General features: G+C 49.7%; 1 protein-coding gene across 1 annotated transcript in view; it reads left to right on the top strand.

Moving 5' to 3' along the window:
• The window catches only part of LOC132207930 (complement C4-like), a 123,781-nt gene that overhangs the window by 3,391 nt on the left and 99,492 nt on the right, over window positions 1–20,898 (top strand). The window contains exon 2 of the mRNA XM_059643743.1: window positions 792–904. The gene's annotated coding sequence lies outside the window, so the exon portion shown is untranslated. The remainder of the gene's footprint in view (window positions 1–791; window positions 905–20,898) is intronic.

Genomic DNA, 20,898 nt, shown 5'->3' with positions numbered 1-20,898 from the left:
AGCAGTGCTAACCACTGAGCCACCGTGCTGCCCTTGGAGTTAGACAGAGCTTGCTTGTTCCTGGGTGGCCTCAAATTGCCAACCTCCACTTAGTGGCAAAAGTGCTGACCAACTGCCCTCATCTTCACTGGTTTTTGCTTTGTATCATTGAATTCAATCCTTAAAACTCTATGATAAATATTTAAATTTCCATTGATATGTGAGCGTTGTTTTTAGTACGCAATATTGGTTTATTATGTTTCATTGGTACATAATGAATATTTTATGTATATGCAAATAGGCAAGTTGGTAACGATGCAGTCCACAGACCTGGAGGATAATAACACTGTCCTTCAATCGCCCACGATGCCCTCTGCAAATTGGTAGAAAACAAAAATTTCTATAAAATTCATCTCTCCTCCCGTCAGTCGATCAAAATTAATTCAGGATTTTGTACAGGCCAATAACCGCAAGATTACACGAGCCTAAACAAAACTACTGGCTCATATTAGTTCAGTAAAGTGAAAGGGCAACAATAGAGGTAGTAGGAACTGCAGATGCTGGAGAATCTGAGATAAGAAGGTGTAAAGCTGGATGAACACAGCAGGCCAAGCAGTATCATCCGGCTCGACACCTTGTTATCTCAGATTCTCCAGCGCCAATTTTCTGAAGTAGGGTCTCGTCCCGAAACATCAGCTTTCTTGCTTCTCTGATGCTGCTTGACCTGCTGTGTTCATCCAGCTCTCCACCTTGGGCAACAATAGAGTATGCTTTAAGTCACTAGATATGTTACATGGGTTTGTCTTCCTTAGGGTGGAGTTAGTGGAACCGAAAAAGATGTCTCCCTCACAGCGTTTGTGACAAAAGAATTGCATCGTTCCTTGGCGGCCTTTCAACAGAACAATATTCAGAGATTTCCCGAGTGGTAAGAATGTAACTTCTTTTACTTCTCTTTATCTCACTTTTTCCAACAATTGGAAAATAGATTTTAGAAATAACGTCGAGCTGATGAAGTGTGAAAAGAAGAATAATTCCAAGCAGTGGTGGGAGTAGGTCAGTGAGGTGGGAGGAGTGGATAGGTGGGAGAGAAGGCGGACAGGTCATGGAGGCGGGGATGAGGGGAGGAACTAGTCTTGGGATGAGGCTGGCGGGTGGGGAGATTTTGAGGGTGGCCAAGTCCACATTGAGGCTATTGAGTTGGAAGCTCCCGAGGCGGAATGTGAGGTGCTGCTCCTCCAGTTTCTGGGTGGTCTGGTTGTGACACTGGAAGAGGCCCAGGATGGACATGTCATTCAGGGAGTGGGAGGGGGAGTTGAAGTGATGCAATGATTTGGATATGAAAATAGAAGGTGTGGTTAGTAAGTTTCGCAATGATTGAAGGTGTAGTAGCCAGCCAAGAAGGTCACCTCAGAATACAATGGGACATTGACAAGGGCCAATAAACTGAGGAATGGCAGATGGTGTTGAGGTTAGACAAATGTGAGGTGCTACATTTTGGAAAGGCAAATCAGGGCAGCACGTATACACTAGGATGCAGTGATTGATGGAAATGTGACGCAGTGACTAAGTGAAATGGGACACAGTGACTGATGGAAAGGAGATGCAGTGACTGACTGAAATGGGATTGCCGTGACTGTGGAAAGGAGATGCAGTGACTGAGGGAAATGGGATGCAGTGACTGAGGGAAATGGGATGCAGTGACTGAGGGAAATGGGATCCTGCGACTGAAGGTAATGGGATGCAGTGACTGAGGGTAATGTGATGCAGTGACTGAGTGAAATGGGATGCAGTGACTGAGGGGAATCGGCTGCAGTGAATGAGGACAATGGGATGCAGTGACTGGGAAATGGGATGCAGTGACTATGGGGAATGGGACGCAGTGACTGAGGGAAATGGGATGCAGTGACTGGGAAATGGGATGCAGTGACTAGGAAATGGGATGCAGTGACTATGGGAAATGGGACGCAGTGACTGAGTGAAATGGGATGCAGTGACTGAGTGAAATGGGATGCAGTGACTGAGGGAAATGGGATGCAGTGACTGAGTGAAATGGGACGCAGTGACTGAGTGAAATGGGATTGCCGTGACGGATGGAAATGGGATGCCCTGACTGAGTGTAAGGTGAAGCATTGAGTGAAATGGGATGCACTGGCTGTGTGAATTGGGATGCAGTGGCTGTGTGAATAGGGATGCAGTGACTGAGGGAAAGGAGATGCAGTGTCTGTTTGAAATGGGATGCTGCGACTGAAGTGAATGGGATGCCGTGTCTGTGGGGAATGGGATGCAGTGACTGTGGGGAATGGGGTGCAGCGACTGTGGGGAATGAGATGCAGTGACTGAGATAAAGGGGATGCAGTGACTGATGGAAATGGGATGCAGTGAATGAGGGAAATGGGATTCAGTGACTGTGGGGAATGGGATGCAGTGACTGAGGAAAATGAGATTCAGTGACTGAGATAAATGGGATGCTGTGACTGATGGAAATGGGATGCAGTGAATGAGGGAAATGGGATTCAGTGACTGAGTGAAATGTGATGCAGTGACTGTGGTGAAGGAGATGCAGTGACTGAGGGAAATGGGATGCAGTGACTGCGTGAAATGGGATGCAGTGACTGAGGTACTGGGAAGGAGTGACTGAGTTCATGGGGATGCAGTGCCCGAGCGGACTTGGGGTGCAGTGAGTGAGGGAAATGGGATACAGTGCCTGAGTGAAATGGGATGCAGTGACTGAGTGAAATGAGATGCAGTGACTGAGTGAAATGAGATGCAGTGACTGAGGGAAATGGGAAGCATTGACTGAGTGAAATGCGATGCAGAGACTGCGGGAAAGGAGATGCTGTGACTATGGGAAATGGGATGCAGTGAGTGTGGGAAATTGAATGCAGCACCTGTGAGATACGGGAAACAGTGACCGAGGGAAATGGAATGCAGTGACTATGGTGAACGAGATGCAGTGACTGAGTGAAATGTGATGCAGTGACTGTGTGAAATGTGATGCAGTGACTGAGTGAAATGTGATGCAGTGACTGAGTGAAATGTGATGCAGTGACTGAGTGACTGAGGGAAATGGGATGCAGTCTCTGAGTGAAATGTGTTGCAGCCACTGAGTGAAATGTGTTGCAGTCACTGAGTGAAATGGGACGCAGTGACTGAGGGAAATGGGACGCAGTCACTGAGTGAAATGACATGCAGTGACTAAGTGAAATGGGAAGCACTGACTGAGTGAAATGCGATGCAGTGACTGAGTGAAATGAGATGCCTTGTTTGATGGAAATATGATGGAGTAACTGACGGAAATGAGATGCAGTGACTGAGTGAAAAGTGATGCAGTGACTGAGTGAAAAGTGATGCAGTGACTGAGTGAAATGGGATGCAGCGACTGAGAGAAATGGGATGCAGTGACTGGGAAATGGGATGTAGTGATTGATGGAAATGGGACGCAGTGACTAAGTGAAATGGGACGCAGTGATTGATGGAAAGGAGATGCAGTGACTCTGTGAAATGGGATGCAGTGACTGAGTGAAATGGGATGCAGTGACTGAGTAAAATGGGATTGCCGTGACTGTGGAAAGGAGATGCAGTGACTGAGGAAATGGGATGCAGTGACTGAGGAAATGGGATGCAGCGACTGAGGGAAATGGGATGCAGTGACTGAGGGAAATGAGATGCCGAGACTGAGTGAACTGGGATCCAGTGACTGATGGAAATGGTATGCAGTGACTGAGGGAAATGGGATGCACTGACTGACGGAAATGGAATGCAGTGTCTGTTGGAAATGGGATGCTGCGACTGAAGGTAATGGGATGCCGTGACTGAGGGTAATGGGATGCAGTGACTGAGTGAAATGGGATGCAGTGACTGGGAAATGGGATGCAGTGACGATGGGAAATGGGACGCAGTGACTGAGTGAAATGGGACGCAGTGACTGATGGAAAGGAGATGCAGTGACTCTGTGAAATGGGATGCAGTGACTGATGGAAATGGGATGCAGTGACTGATGGAAATGGGATACAGTGTCTGACGGAAATTGAATGCTGCATCAGTGAGAAACGGGATGCAGTGACTGAGAGAAATGGGATCCAGCGACTGAGGGAAATGGAACGCCGTGACTGAGGGAAATGGGATGCAGTGACTGAGTGAAATGGGAAGCAGTGACTGATGGAAATTGGACGCCGTGACTTGGGGAAAGGAGATGCAGTGACTGTGGGAAATGGGATGCAGTGACTTACGGAAATGGGATGCAGTGACTGAAGGAAATGGGATGAAGTGACTGAGTGAGATGGGATGCAGTGTCTGAGTGAAATGGGATGCAGTGTCTGAGTGAGATGGGATGCAGTTAATGAGTGAAATGAGATGCAGTGACTGATGGAAATTGGATGCACTGACAGAGTGACATGCGCTGCAGTGCCAGATGGAAATGTGATGCAGTTACTGTGGGACATGGGATGCAGTGTCTGAGGTACTGGGAAGGAGTGACTGAGTTAATAGGGATGCAGTGCCCAAGGGGGCTTGGGGTGCAGTGACTGATGGAAATGGGATGCAGTGACTGAGTGAAAAGAGATACATTAACTGAGTGAAATGGAATGCAGTAACTGAGGGAAATGGTATGAAGTGACTGAAGTTAATGGGATGCAGTGACTGAGTGAAATGGGATGCAGTGCCTGAGTGAAGTGGGATGCAGTGACTGAGTGAAGTGGGATGCAGTGACTGAGTGAAGTGGGATGCAGTGACTGATGGCAATGGGATGCAGTAACTGAGGGACATGGGATGCAGTGACTGAGGGACATGGGATGCAGTGACTGAGGGAAATGGGATGCAGTGACTTGGTGAAATGGGATGCAGTGACTGAGGGACGTGGGATGCAGTGAATGAGGGACGTGGGATGCAGTGACTGAGGGAAATGGGATGCAGTGACTGGGAAATGGGATGCAGTGATTGATGGAAATGGGACGCAGTGACTAAGTGAAATGGGACGCAGTGACTGATGGAAAGGAGATGCAGTGACTGAGGAAATGGGATGCAGTGACTGAGGGAAATGGGATGCAGTGACTGAGGGAAATGAGATGCCGAGACTGAGTGAACTGGGATGCAGTGACTGATGGAAATGGTATGCAGTGACTGAGGGAAATGGAATGCAGTGACTGACGGAAATGGGATGCAGTGCCTGTTGGAAATTGGATCCTGCGACTGAAGGTAATGGTATGCAGTGACTGAGATAAATGGGATGCAGTGACTAATGGAAATGGGATGCAGTGAATGAGGGAAATGGGATTCAGTGACTGAGATGAATGGGACGCATTGACTGATGGAAATGGGTTGCAGTGACTGAGCGTAATGGGTTGCAGTCACTGAGTGAAATGGGATGCTGTGACACTGTGGAATGGGATGCAGTGACTCAGTGGAATGTGACGCATTGACTGAGGGAAAGGAGATGCAGTGAATGTGGGAAATGGGATGCTCTGACTGAGGGTAATGTGATGCAGTGACTGAGGGCAACGCGATGCAGTGACTGTGGTTAATGGCATGCAGTGAATGAGGGATAGGAGATGCAGTGAATGTGGGAAATTGGATGCAATGACTGATGGAAATCAGATGCAGTGTCTGAGGGAAATGGGATGCAGTGTCTGAGGGAAATGGGATGCTATGACTGAGCGTACTGGGATGCAGTGACTGAGGGTAATGGGATGTAGTGGCTGATGGTAATGGGATGCAGTGACTGAGGTGAAATGGGCTGCAGAGACTGAGTGAAATGGCATGCAGTGATTGAGGAACGGCGATGCAGTGACTGTGGGAAATGGGATGCAGTGACTGTGGGAAATGGGATGCAGTGACTGATGGAAATGGGATGCAGTGACTGAGGACAATGGGATGCAGTGACTGAGTGAACTGTGATTCAGTCACTGAGTGAACTGTGATTCAGTCACTGAGTGAACTGTGATTCAGTCACTGTGATGCAGTGGCTGACTGAAATGAGATGCAGTGACTGAGGGACATGGGATGCACTGACTGAGGGACATGGGATGCAGTGACAGAGGTACTGGGAAGGAGTGACTGAGTTAATAGGGAATCAGTGCCCGAGCGGGCTTGGGTTGCAGTGACTGAGGGAAGTGGGATACAGTGACTGAGGGACATCGGATCCTGTGACACACGGACATGGGATGCAGTGACTGAGGGAAATGGGATGCAGTGAATTAGTGAAATGAGATGCAGTGACAGAGTGACATGCGCTGCAGTGCCTGATGGAAATGTGATGCCGTTACTGTGGGACATGGAATGCAGTGACTGTGGTACTGGGAAGGAGTGACTGAGTTAATGGGGATGCAGTGCCCGAGCGGGCTTGGGGTGCAGTGACTGAGTGAAATGGGATGCAGTGACTGATGGAAATGGGATGCAGTGACTCAGTGAAATGAGATACATTGACTGAGTGAAATGGAATGCAGTAACTGAGGGAAATGGGATGCAGTGAATGAGGGAAATGGGATGCTTTGACTGAGTGAAATGAGATGCAGTGACTGATGGCAATGGGATGCAGTAACTGAGGGACATGGGATGCAGTGACTGAGGGACATGGGATGCAGTGAATGAGGGACGTGGGATGCAGTGAATGAGGGACGTGGGATGCAGTGACTGAGGGACATGGGATGCAGTGACTGCGTGAAATGGGATGCGGTGACTGAGTGAAATGAGATGCGGTGACTGAGGGAAATGGGATGCAGTGACTGAGGGACATGGGATGCAGTGACTGAGGGACATGGGATGCAGTGACTGAGGGACATGGGATGCATCGGCTGAGTGAAATGCGATGCAGTGACTGAGGAGAATGGGATGCAGTGACTGAGGGAAATGGGATGCAGTGACTGGGAAATGGGATGCAGTGATTGATGGAAATGGGACGCAGTGACTAAGTGAAATGGGATGCAGTGACTGATGGAAAGGAGATGCAGTGACTCTGTGAAATGGGATGCAGTGACTGAGTGAAATGGGATGCAGTGACTGAGTGAAATGGGATTGCCATGACTGTGGAAAGGAGATGCAGTGACTGAGGAAATGGGATGCAGTGACTGAGGAAATGGGATGCAGTGACTGAGGGAAATGGGATGCACTGACTGAGTGAACTGGGATGCAGTGACTGATGGAAATGGTATGCAGTGACTGAGGGAAATGGGATGCAGTGACTGACGGAAATGGAATGCAGTGTCTGTTGGAAATGGGATCCTGCGACTGAAGGTAATGGGATGCCGTGACTGGGAAATGAGATGCAGTGACTATGGGAAATGGGACGCAGTGACTGAGTGAAATGGGACACAGTGACTGATGGAAAGGAGATGCAGTGACTCTGTGAAATGGGATGCAGTGACTGAGGGAAATGGAATGCCGTGACTGAGGGAAATGGGATGCAGTGACTGAGTGAAATGGGAAGCAGTGACTGATGGAAATGAGACGCCGTGACTTGGGGAAAGGAGATGCAGTGACTGTGGGAAATGGGATGCAGTGACTTACGGAAATGGGATGCACTGACAGAGTGACATGCGCTGCAGTGCCAGATGGAACTGTGATGCAGTTACTGTGGGACATGGGATGCAGTGACTGAGGCTCTCGGAAGGAGTGACTGAGTTAATAGGGATGCAGTGCCCGAGGGGGCTTGGGGTGCAGTGACTGAGGGGAATGGGATGCAGTGACTGACGGAAATGGGATGCAGTGTCTGTGTGCAATGGGATCCTGCGACTGAAGGTAATGGGATGCAGTGACTGAGGGTAATGTGATGCAGTGACTGAGTGAAATGGGATGCAGTGACTGAGGGGAATCGGCTGCAGTGAATGAGGACAATGGGATGCAGTGACTGGGAAATGGGATGCAGTGACTATGGGGAATGGGACGCAGTGACTATGGGGAATGGGACGCAGTGACTGAGGGAAATGGGATGCAGTGACTGGGAAATGGGATGCAGTGACTGAGTGAAATGGGATGCAGTGACTGAGTGAAATGGGATTGCCGTGACGGATGGAAATGGGATGCCCTGACTGAGTGTAAGGTGAAGCATTGAGTGAAATGGGATGCACTGGCTGTGTGAATTGGGATGCAGTGGCTGTGTGAATAGGGATGCAGTGACTGAGGGAAAGGAGATGCAGTGTCTGTTTGAAATGGGATGCTGCGACTGAAGTGAATGGGATGCCGTGTCTGTGGGGAATGGGATGCAGTGACTGTGGGGAATGGGGTGCAGCGACTGTGGGGAATGAGATGCAGTGACTGAGATAAATGGGATGCAGTGACTGATGGAAATGGGATGCAGTGAATGAGGGAAATGGGATTCAGTGATTGTGGGGAATGGGATGCAGTGACTGAGGGAAATGGGATTCAGTGACTGAGATAAATGGGATTCAGTGACTGAGATAAATGGGATGCAGTGACTGATGGAAATGGGATGCAGTGAATGAGGGAAATGGGATTCAGTGACTGATGGAAATGGGATGCAGTGACTGAGGGAAAGGAGATGCAGTGACTGTGGGAAATGGCATACTGTGACTCAGGGTAATGGGATGCAGTGACTCAGTGGAATGTGACGCATTGACTGAGGGAAAGGAGATGCAGTGAATGTGGGAAATGGGATGCTCTGACTGTGGGTAATGTGATGCAGTGACTGAGGGCAACGCGATGCAGTGACTGTGGTTAATGGGATGCAGTGAATGAGGGATAGGAGATGCAGTGAATGTGGGAAATTGGATGCAATGACTGAGGGAAATGGGATGCAGTGACTGATGGAAATCAGATGCAGTGTCTGAGGGAAATGGGATGCAGTGTCTGAGGGAAATGGGATGCAGTGACTGAGGGAAATGGGATGCAGTGACTGAGGGTAATGGGATGCAGTGACTGAGGGTAATGGGATGCAGTGACTTTGTGAAAATGGATGCAGTGACTGAGGGGAATCAGATGCAGTGAATGAGGACAATGGGATGCAGTGACGGCGGGCAATGGGATGCAGTGACTGAGTGAAATTGGATTGCCGTGACTGTGGAAAGGAGATGCAGTGACTGAGGAAATGGGACGCAGTGACAGATGGAAATGGGATGCCCTGACTGAGTGTAAAGTGAAGCATTGAGTGAAATGGGATGCAGTGGCTGTGTGAACTGGGATGCGGTGACTATGTGAACTGAGATGCAGTGGCTGAGTGAAATGGGATGCAGTGGCTGAGTGAAATGGGATGCAGTGGGGAGTGAAATGGGATGCAGTGACTGGTGGAAATGAGATGCAGTGACTTAGGGAAAGGAAATGCAGTGTCTGTGGGAAATGGGATGCTGCGACTGAGGGTAATGGGATGCAGTGACTGATGGAAACGGATGCAGTGACTGAGTGAAAAGGGATGCAGTGACTGAGGTACTGGGAAGGAGTGACTGAATTCATCGGGATGCAGTGCCCGAGCGGGCTTGGGGTGCAGTGACTGAGTGAAATGGGATGCAGTGACTTAAGGAATGGAAATGCAGTGTCTGTGGGAAATGGGATGCTGCGACTGAGGGAAATGGGATGGAGTGACTGACGGAAATGGGATGCAGTGACTGAACGAAATGGGATGCAGTGACTGAGTGAAATAGGTTGCAGTGACTGAGTGAAATGGGATGCAGTGACTGAGTGAAATGGGCTGCACTGACTGAGGGAAGTGGGATGCAGTGACTGAGGGAAATGGGATGCAGTGAATGTGGGAAATGGGATGCTGTGACTGAGCGTACTGTGATGCAGTGACTGAGGGAAATGAGATGCAGTGGCTGAGTGAAATGGGATGCTCTGACTCTTGGAAATGGGATGCAGTGACTGTTGGAAATGGATTGCAGTGACTGTTGGCAATGGGATGCAGTCACTGTTGGAAATGGGATGCAGTGAGTGTGGGAAATGGGATGCAGTGACTGAGGGAAAGGAGATGCAGTGACTGTGGGAAATGGCATACTGTGACTCAGGGTAATGGGATGTAGTGACTGAGGGGAATGGGATGCAGTGACTGAGTGAAATGGGATACTGTGACTGTGGAAAGGAGATGCAGTGACTATGGGAAATGGGATGCAGTGACTGAGTGAAATGGGATGCAGTGACTGAGGGTAATGGGATGCAGTGACTGATTGAAATGGGATGCAGTGACTGATGGAAATGGGATGCAGTGTCTGAGGGAAATGGGATGCTGTTACTGAGCGTACTGTGATGCCGTGACTGAGGGTAATGGGATGCAGTGACTGATGGTCATGGGATGCAGTGACTGAGAGAAATGGCCTGCAGTAACTGAGTGAAATGGGATGCAGTGACTGAGGAAAGGAGATGCACTGATTGTGGGAAATGGGAAGCAGTGACTGAGTGGAATGTGAAGCATTGAATGTGTGAAATGAGATGCAGTGACTGTTTGAAATGGGATGCAGGGGCTGTGTGAACTGGGACACGGTGACTGTGTGTACTGGGATGCAGTGGCTGAGTGAAATGCGATGCAGTGACTCAGGTACTGGGAAGGAGTGTTTGAATTAAGAGGGATGCAGTGCCCGAGCAGGCTTGGAGTGCAGTGACTGAGGGAAATGGGATACAGTGCCTGAGTGAAATGTGATGCACTGACTGAGTGGAATGGGATGCAGTGACTGAGTGGAATGGGATGCAGTGACTGAGTGGAATGAGATGCAGTGGGGAGTGAAATGGGATGCAGTGAATGAGTGAAATGCGCGCAGTGACTGATAGAAATCGGATACAGTGACTGATGGAACTGGGATGCAGTGACTGACGGAACTGGGATGCGGTGACTTTGTGAACTGGGATGCAGTGGCTGAGTGAAATGGGATGCAGTGGCTGAGTGAAATGGGATGCAGTGACTTAGGGAAAGGAAATGCAGTGTCTGTGGGAAATGGGATGCAGTGACTGAGGGTAATGGGATGCAGTGACTGAGGGTAATGGGATGCAGTGACTGAGTGAAAATGGATGCAGTGACTGAGTGAAATGCGATGCAGTGACTGAGGTACTGGGAAGGAGTGACTGAGCTAATAGAGATGCAGTGCCCGAGCGGGCTTGGGGTGCAGTGACTGAGTGAAATGCGATGCAGTGACTTAAGGAATGGAAATGCAGTGTCTGTCGGATATAGGATGCTGCGACTGAGGGAAATGGGATGGAGTGACTGACGAAAATGGGATGCAGTGTCTGAGCGAAATGGGATGGAGTGACTGACGGAAATGGGATGCAGTGTCTGAGCGAAATGGGATGCAGTGACTGATTGAAATGGGATGCACTGACTGAGGGAAGTGGGATGCAGTGACTGAGGGAAATGGGATGCAGTGACTGAGTGAAATGAGATGCAGTGACTGATGGAAATGGTATGCAGTGACTGTGGGAAATGGGATGCAGTGACTGACGGAAATGGGATGCAGTGTCTGTTTGAAATGGGATCCTGCGACTGAAGTTAATGGGATGCAGTGACTGAGGGTAATGGGATGCAGTGACTGAGTGAAATGGGATGCAGTGACTGAGTGAAATGGGACGCAATGACTGAGGGCAATGGGATGCAGTGACTGAGGGAAATGGGATGCAGTGACTGAGGGAAATGGGATGCAGTGACTGGGAAATGGGATGCAGTGACAGTGGGAAATGGGATGCAGTGACTGATGGAAATGGGACGCAGTGACTGAGTGAAATGGGACGCAGTGACTGAGTGAAATGGAATTGCCGTGACTGTGGAAAGGAGATGCATTGACTGAGGAAATAGGATGCAGTGACTGAGGGAAATGTGATGCACTGACTGAGTGAAATGGGATGCAGTGACTGTGTGGAATGGGATGCAGTGACTGAGTGGAATGGGATGCAGTGACTGAGTGAAATGGGATGCAGTGACTGAGTGAAATGCGATGCAGTGACTGCGTGAAATGAGATGCAGTGGGGAATGAAATGGGATGCAGTGACTGGTGGAAATAAGATGCAGTGTCTGGTGGAAATGAAATGCAGTGTCTGTGGGAAATGGCTGCTGGGACTGAGGGTAATGGGATGCAGTGACTGATGGAAATGGAAGCAGTGACTGAGTGAAATGGGATGCAGTGACGGAGGTACTGGGAAGGAGTGACTGAGTTAATAGGGATGCAGTGCCCGAGCGGGCTTGGGGTGCAGTAACTTAGGGAAATGGGATACAGTGCCTGAGTGAAATGTGACGCACTGACTGAATGAAATGGGATGCAGTGACTGAGTGAAATGGGATGCAGTGACTGAGTGAAATGCGATGCAGTGACTGCGTGAAATGGGATGCAGTGAATGAGTGAAATGAGATGCAGTGACTGAGTGAAATGGGATGCAGTGGGGCGTGAAATGGGATGCAGTGACTGGTGGAAATGAGATGCGATGACTAAGGGAAAGGAACTGCAGTGTCTGTGGGAAATGGGATACTGCGACTGAGGGTAATGGGATGCAGTGACTGAGGGTAATGGGATGTACTGACTGATGGAAATGGATGCAGTGACTGAGTGAAATGGGATGCAGTGACTGAGTGAAATGCGATACAGTGACTGAGGTACTGGGAAGGAGTGACTGAGTTTATAGGGATGCAGTGCCCGAGTGGGCTTGGGGTGCAGTGACTGAGTGAAATGGGATGCAGTGACTGCGTGAAATGGGATGCAGTGAATGAGTGAAATGAGATGCAGTGATTGAGTGAAATGCGCGCAGTGACTGATAGAAATCGGATACAGTGACTGATGGAACTGGGATGCAATGACTGACGGAAGTGGGATGCGCTGACTGTGTGAACTGGGATGTGGTGACTGTGTGAACTGGGATGCGGTGACTATGTGAACTGGGATGCAGTGGCTGAGTGAAATGGGATGCAGTGGCTGAGTGAAATGGGATGCAGTGCGGAGTGAAATGGGATGCTGTGACTGGTGGAAATGAGATGCAGTGACGAAGGGAAAGGAAATGCAGTGTCTGTGGGAAATGGGATGCTGCGACTGAGGGTAATGGGATGCAGTGACTGATGGAAATGGATGCAGTGACTGAGTGAAATGGGATGCAGTGACTGAGTGAAATGCGATGCAGTGACTGAGGTACTGGGAAGGAGTGACTGAGTTAATAGGGATGCAGTGACTGACGGAAATGGGATGCAGTGACTGAGTGAAATGAGATGCAGTGTCTGATGGAAATGGTATGCAGTGACTGAGGGAAATGGGATGCAGTGACTGACGGAGATGGGATGCAGTGTCTGTTTGAAATGGGATCCTGCGACTGAAGTTAATGGGATGCAGTGACTGAGGGTAATGGGATGCAGTGACTGAGTGGAATGGGAAGCAGTGACTGCGTGAAATGGGATGCAGTGAATGAGTGAAATGAGATGCAGTGACTGAGGGAAATGCGCGCAGTGACTGATAGAAATCGGATACAGTGATTGATGGAACTGGGATGCAGTGACTGAAGGAAATGGGATGCGGTGACTTTGTGTACTGGGATGTGGTGACTGTGTGAACTGGGATGCGGTGACTGTGTGAACTGGGATGCAGTGGCTGAGTGAAATGGGATGCAGTGGCTGAGTGAAATGGGATGCAGTGACTGAGTGAAATGGGATGCAGTGACTGAGTGAAATGGGATGCAGTGACTGAGGACAATGGGATGCAGTGACTGAGGGCAATGGGATGCAGTGACTGAGGGAAATGGGATGCAGTGACTGATTGAAATGGGATGCTGTTACTGAGCGTACTGTGATGCAGTGACTGAGGGTAATGGGATGTAGTGACTGATGGTCATGGGATGCAGTGACTGAGAGAAATGGCCTGCAGTAACTGAGTGAAATGGGATGCAGTGACTGAGGAAAGGAGATGCACTGATTGTGGGAAATGGGAAGCAGTGACTGAGTGGAATGTGAAGCATTGAATGTGTGAAATGAGATGCAGTGACTGTTTGAAATGGAATGCAGGGGCTGTGTGAACTGGGACACGGTGACTGTGTGTACTGGGATGCAGTGGCTGAGTGAAATGCGATGCAGTGACTCAGGTACTGGGAAGGAGTGTTTGAATTAAGAGGGATGCAGTGCCCGAGCAGGCTTGGAGTGCAGTGACTTAGGGAAATGGGATACAGTGCCTGAGTGGAATGGGATGCAGTGACTGAGTGGAATGGGATGCAGTGACTGAGTGGAATGGGATGCAGTGACTGAGTGGAATGAGATGCAGTGGGGAGTGAAATGGGATGCAGTGAATGAGTGAAATGCGCGCAGTGACTGATAGAAATCGGATACAGTGACTGATGGAACTGGGATGCAGTGACTGACGGAACTGGGATGCGGTGACTTTGTGAACTGGGATGCAGTGGCTGAGTGAAATGGGATGCAGTGGCTGAGTGAAATGGGATGCAGTGGGGAGTGAAATGGGATGCAGTGACTGGTGGAAATGAGATGCAGTGACTCAGGGAAAGGAAATGCAGTGTCTGTGGGAAATGGGATGCAGTGACTGAGGGTAATGGGATGCAGTGACTGAGGGTAATGGGATGCAGTGACTGAGGTACTGGGAAGGAGTGACTGAGCTAATAGAGATGCAGTGCCCGAGCGGGCTTGGGGTGCAGTGACTGAGTGAAATGCGATGCAGTGACTTAAGGAATGGAAATGCAGTGTCTGTCGGATATAGGATGCTGCGACTGAGGGAAATGGGATGGAGTGACTGACGAAAATGGGATGCAGTGTCTGAGCGAAATGGGATGGAGTGACTGACGGAAATGGGATGCAGTGTCTGAGCGAAATGGGATGCAGTGACTGAGTGAAATGGGATGCAGTGACTGATTGAAATGGGATGCACTGACTGAGGGAAGTGGGATGCAGTGACTGAGGGAAATGGGATGCAGTGACTGAGGGAAATGGGATGCAGTGACTGATGGAAATGGTATGCAGTGACTGTGGGAAATGGGATGCAGTGACTGACGGAAATGGGATGCAGTGTCTGTTTGAAATGGGATCCTGCGACTGAAGTTAATGGGATGCAGTGACTGAGGGTAATGGGATGCAGTGACTGAGTGAAATGGGATGCAGTGACAGAGTGAAATGGGATGCAGTGACTGAGGACAATGGGATGCAATGACTGAGGGCAATGGGATGCAGTGACTGAGGGAAATGGGATGCAGTGACTGAGGGAAATGGGATGCAGTGACTGGGAAATGGGATGCAGTGACAGTGGGAAATGGGATGCAGTGACTGATGGAAATGGGACGCAGTGACTGAGTGAAATGGGACGCAGTGGCTGAGTGAAATGGGACGCAGTGACTGAGTGAAATGGAATTGCCGTGACTGTGGAAAGGAGATGCATTGACTGAGGAAATAGGATGCAGTGACTGAGGGAAATGTGATGCACTGACTGAGTGAAATGGGATGCAGTGACTGAGTGGAATGGGATGCAGTGACTGAGTGGAATGGGATGCAGTGGGGAATGAAATGGGATGCAGTGACTGGTGGAAATAAGATGCAGTGTCTGGTGGAAATGAAATGCAGTGTCTGTGGGAAATGGCTGCTGGGACTGAGGGTAATGGGATGCAGTGACTGATGGAAATGGAAGCAGTGACTGAGTGAAATGGGATGCAGTGACCGAGGTACTGGGAAGGAGTGACTGAGTTAATAGGGATGCAGTGCCCGAGCGGGCTTGGGGTGCAGTAACTGAGGGAAATGGGATACAGTGCCTGAGTGAAATGTGACGCACTGACTGAATGAAATGGGATGCAGTGACTGAGTGAAATGGGATGCAGTGAATGAGTGAAATGAGATGCAGTGACTGAGTGAAATGGGATGCAGTGGGGCGTGAAATGGGATGCAGTGACTGGTGGAAATGAGATGCAATGACTAAGGGAAAGGAACTGCAGTGTCTGTGGGAAATGGGATACTGCGACTGAGGGTAATGGGATGCAGTGACTGAGGGTAATGGGATGTACTGACTGATGGAAATGGATGCAGTGACTGAGTGAAATGGGATGCAGTGACTGAGTGAAATGCGATGCAGTGACTGAGGTACTGGGAAGGAGTGACTGAGTTTATAGGGATGCAGTGCCCGAGTGGGCTTGGGGTGCAGTGACTGAGTGAAATGGGATGCAGTGACTGCGTGAAATGGGATGCAGTGAATGAGTGAAATGAGATGCAGTGATTGAGTGAAATGCGCGCAGTGACTGATAGAAATCGGATACAGTGACTGATGGAACTGGGATGCAATGACTGACGGAAGTGGGATGCGCTGACTGTGTGAACTGGGATGTGGTGACTGTGTGAACTGGGATGCGGTGACTATGTGAACTGGGATGCAGTGGCTGAGTGAAATGGGATGCAGTGGCTGAGTGAAATGGGATGCAGTGCGGAGTGAAATGGGATGCAGTGACTGGTGGAAATGAGATGCAGTGACGAAGGGAAAGGAAATGCAGTGTCTGTGGGAAATGGGATGCTGCGACTGAGGGTAATGGGATGCAGTGACTGATGGAAATGGATGCAGTGACTGAGTGAAATGGGATGCAGTGACTGAGTGAAATGCGATGCAGTGACTGAGGTACTGGGAAGGAGTGACTGAGTTAATAGGGATGCAGTGACTGACGGAAATGGGATGCAGTGACTGAGTGAAATGAGATGCAGTGTCTGATGGAAATGGTATGCAGTGACTGAGGGAAATGGGATGCAGTGACTGACGGAGATGGGATGCAGTGTCTGTTTGAAATGGGATCCTGCGACTGAAGTTAATGGGATGCAGTGACTGAGGGTAATGGGATGCAGTGACTGAGTGGAATGGGAAGCAGTGACTGCGTGAAATGGGATGCAGTGAATGAGTGAAATGAGATGCAGTGACTGAGGGAAATGCGCGCAGTGACTGATAGAAATCGGATACAGTGATTGATGGAACTGGGATGCAGTGACTGAAGGAAATGGGATGCGGTGACTTTGTGTACTGGGATGTGGTGACTGTGTGAACTGGGATGCGGTGACTATGTGAACTGGGATGCAGTGGCTGAGTGAAATGGGATGCAGTGGCTGAGTGAAATGGGATGCAGTGACTGAGTGAAATGGGATGCAGTGACTGAGTGAAATGGGATGCAGTGACTGAGGACAATGGGATGCAGTGACTGAGGGCAATGGGATGCAGTGACTGAGGGAAATGGGATGCAGTGACTGATTGAAATGGGATGCTGTTACTGAGCGTACTGTGATGCAGTGACTGAGGGTAATGGGATGTAGTGACTGATGGTCATGGGATGCAGTGACTGAGAGAAATGGCCTGCAGTAACTGAGTGAAATGGGATGCAGTGACTGAGGAAAGGAGATGCACTGATTGTGGGAAATGGGAAGCAGTGACTGAGTGGAATGTGAAGCATTGAATGTGTGAAATGAGATGCAGTGACTGTTTGAAATGGAATGCAGGGGCTGTGTGAACTGGGACACGGTGACTGTGTGTACTGGGATGCAGTGGCTGAGTGAAATGCGATGCAGTGACTCAGGTACTGGGAAGGAGTGTTTGAATTAAGAGGGATGCAGTGCCCGAGCAGGCTTGGAGTGCAGTGACTTAGGGAAATGGGATACAGTGCCTGAGTGGAATGGGATGCAGTGACTGAGTGGAATGGGATGCAGTGACTGAGTGGAATGGGATGCAGTGACTGAGTGGAATGAGATGCAGTGGGGAGTGAAATGGGATGCAGTGAATGAGTGAAATGCGCGCAGTGACTGATAGAAATCGGATACAGTGACTGATGGAACTGGGATGCAGTGACTGACGGAACTGGGATGCGGTGACTTTGTGAACTGGGATGCAGTGGCTGAGTGAAATGGGATGCAGTGGCTGAGTGAAATGGGATGCAGTGGGGAGTGAAATGGGATGCAGTGACTGGTGGAAATGAGATGCAGTGACTCAGGGAAAGGAAATGCAGTGTCTGTGGGAAATGGGATGCAGTGACTGAGGGTAATGGGATGCAGTGACTGAGGGTAATGGGATGCAGTGACTGAGGTACTGGGAAGGAGTGACTGAGCTAATAGAGATGCAGTGCCCGAGCGGGCTTGGGGTGCAGTGACTGAGTGAAATGCGATGCAGTGACTTAAGGAATGGAAATGCAGTGTCTGTCGGATATAGGATGCTGCGACTGAGGGAAATGGGATGGAGTGACTGACGAAAATGGGATGCAGTGTCTGAGCGAAATGGGATGGAGTGACTGACGGAAATGGGATGCAGTGTCTGAGCGAAATGGGATGCAGTGACTGAGTGAAATGGGATGCAGTGACTGATTGAAATGGGATGCACTGACTGAGGGAAGTGGGATGCAGTGACTGAGGGAAATGGGATGCAGTGACTGAGGGAAATGGGATGCAGTGACTGATGGAAATGGTATGCAGTGACTGTGGGAAATGGGATGCAGTGACTGACGGAAATGGGATGCAGTGTCTGTTTGAAATGGGATCCTGCGACTGAAGTTAATGGGATGCAGTGACTGAGGGTAATGGGATGCAGTGACTGAGTGAAATGGGATGCAGTGACAGAGTGAAATGGGATGCAGTGACTGAGGACAATGGGATGCAATGACTGAGGGCAATGGGATGCAGTGACTGAGGGAAATGGGATGCAGTGACTGAGGGAAATGGGATGCAGTGACTGGGAAATGGGATGCAGTGACAGTGGGAAATGGGATGCAGTGACTGATGGAAATGGGACGCAGTGACTGAGTGAAATGGGACGCAGTGGCTGAGTGAAATGGGACGCAGTGACTGAGTGAAATGGAATTGCCGTGACTGTGGAAAGGAGATGCATTGACTGAGGAAATAGGATGCAGTGACTGAGGGAAATGTGATGCACTGACTGAGTGAAATGGGATGCAGTGACTGAGTGGAATGGGATGCAGTGACTGAGTGGAATGGGATGCAGTGGGGAATGAAATGGGATGCAGTGACTGGTGGAAATAAGATGCAGTGTCTGGTGGAAATGAAATGCAGTGTCTGTGGGAAATGGCTGCTGGGACTGAGGGTAATGGGATGCAGTGACTGATGGAAATGGAAGCAGTGACTGAGTGAAATGGGATGCAGTGACCGAGGTACTGGGAAGGAGTGACTGAGTTAATAGGGATGCAGTGCCCGAGCGGGCTTGGGGTGCAGTAACTTAGGGAAATGGGATACAGTGCCTGAGTGAAATGTGACGCACTGACTGAATGAAATGGGATGCAGTGACTGAGTGAAATGGGATGCAGTGAATGAGTGAAATGAGATGCAGTGACTGAGTGAAATGGGATGCAGTGGGGCGTGAAATGGGATGCAGTGACTGGTGGAAATGAGATGCAATGACTAAGGGAAAGGAACTGCAGTGTCTGTGGGAAATGGGATACTGCGACTGAGGGTAATGGGATGCAGTGACTGAGGGTAATGGGATGTACTGACTGATGGAAATGGATGCAGTGACTGAGTGAAATGGGATGCAGTGACTGAGTGAAATGCGATGCAGTGACTGAGGTACTGGGAAGGAGTGACTGAGTTTATAGGGATGCAGTGCCCGAGTGGGCTTGGGGTGCAGTGACTGAGTGAAATGGGATGCAGTGACTGCGTGAAATGGGATGCAGTGAATGAGTGAAATGAGATGCAGTGATTGAGTGAAATGCGCGCAGTGACTGATAGAAATCGGATACAGTGACTGATGGAACTGGGATGCAATGACTGACGGAAGTGGGATGCGGTGACTGTGTGAACTGGGATGTGGTGACTGTGTGAACTGGGATGCGGTGACTATGTGAACTGGGATGCAGTGGCTGAGTGAAATGGGATGCAGTGGCTGAGTGAAATGGGATGCAGTGCGGAGTGAAATGGGATGCAGTGACTGGTGGAAATGAGATGCAGTGACGAAGGGAAAGGAAATGCAGTGTCTGTGGGAAATGGGATGCTGCGACTGAGGGTAATGGGATGCAGTGACTGATGGAAATGGATGCAGTGACTGATAGAAATCGGATACAGTGATTGTTGGAACTGGGATGCAGTGACTCAAGGAAATGGGATGCGGTGACTTTGTGTACTGGGATGTGGTGACTGTGTGAACTGGGATGCGGTGACTATGTGAACTGGGATGCAGTGGCTGAGTGAAATGGGATGCAGTGACTGAGGGAAATGGGATGCAGTGACTGGGAAATGGGATGCAGTGACTGAGGACAATGGGATGCAGTGACTGAGTGAAATGGGACGCAGTGGCTGAAGGAAATGGGATGCGGTGACTTTGTGTACTGGGATGTGGTGACTGTGTGAACTGGGATGCGGTGACTATGTGAACTGGGATGCAGTGGCTGAGTGAAATGGGATGCAGTGACAGTGGGAAATGGGATGCAGTGACTGATGGAAATGGGACGCAGTGACTGAGTGAAATGGGACGCAGTGACTGAGTGAAATGGAATTGCCGTGACTGTGGAAAGGAGATGCATTGACTGAGGAAATAGGATGCAGTGACTGAGGGAAATGTGATGCACTGACTGAGTGAAATGGGATGCAGTGACTGAGTGGAATGGGATGCAGTGACTGAGTGAAATGCGATGCAGTGACTGCGTGAAATGAGATGCAGTGGGGAATGAAATGGGATGCAGTGACTGGTGGAAATAAGATGCAGTGTCTGGTGGAAATGAAATGCAGTGTCTGTGGGAAATGGCTGCTGGGACTGAGGGTAATGGGATGCAGTGACTGATGGAAATGGAAGCAGTGACTGAGTGAAATGGGATGCAGTGACGGAGGTACTGGGAAGGAGTGACTGAGTTAATAGGGATGCAGTGCCCGAGCGGGCTTGGGGTGCAGTAACTTAGGGAAATGGGATACAGTGCCTGAGTGAAATGTGACGCACTGACTGAATGAAATGGGATGCAGTGACTGAGTGAAATGGGATGCAGTGACTGAGTGAAATGGGATGCAGTGACTGAGGACAATGGGATGCAGTGACTGAGGTCGATGGGATGCAGTGACTGAGGGAAATGGGA

The sequence above is a fragment of the Stegostoma tigrinum genome, unplaced genomic scaffold (genome assembly GCF_030684315.1).
Source record: "Stegostoma tigrinum isolate sSteTig4 unplaced genomic scaffold, sSteTig4.hap1 scaffold_213, whole genome shotgun sequence".
Taxonomy (NCBI): Eukaryota; Metazoa; Chordata; class Chondrichthyes; order Orectolobiformes; family Stegostomatidae; genus Stegostoma; species Stegostoma tigrinum.
This window is presented reverse-complemented; position numbering and strand designations above follow the sequence as displayed.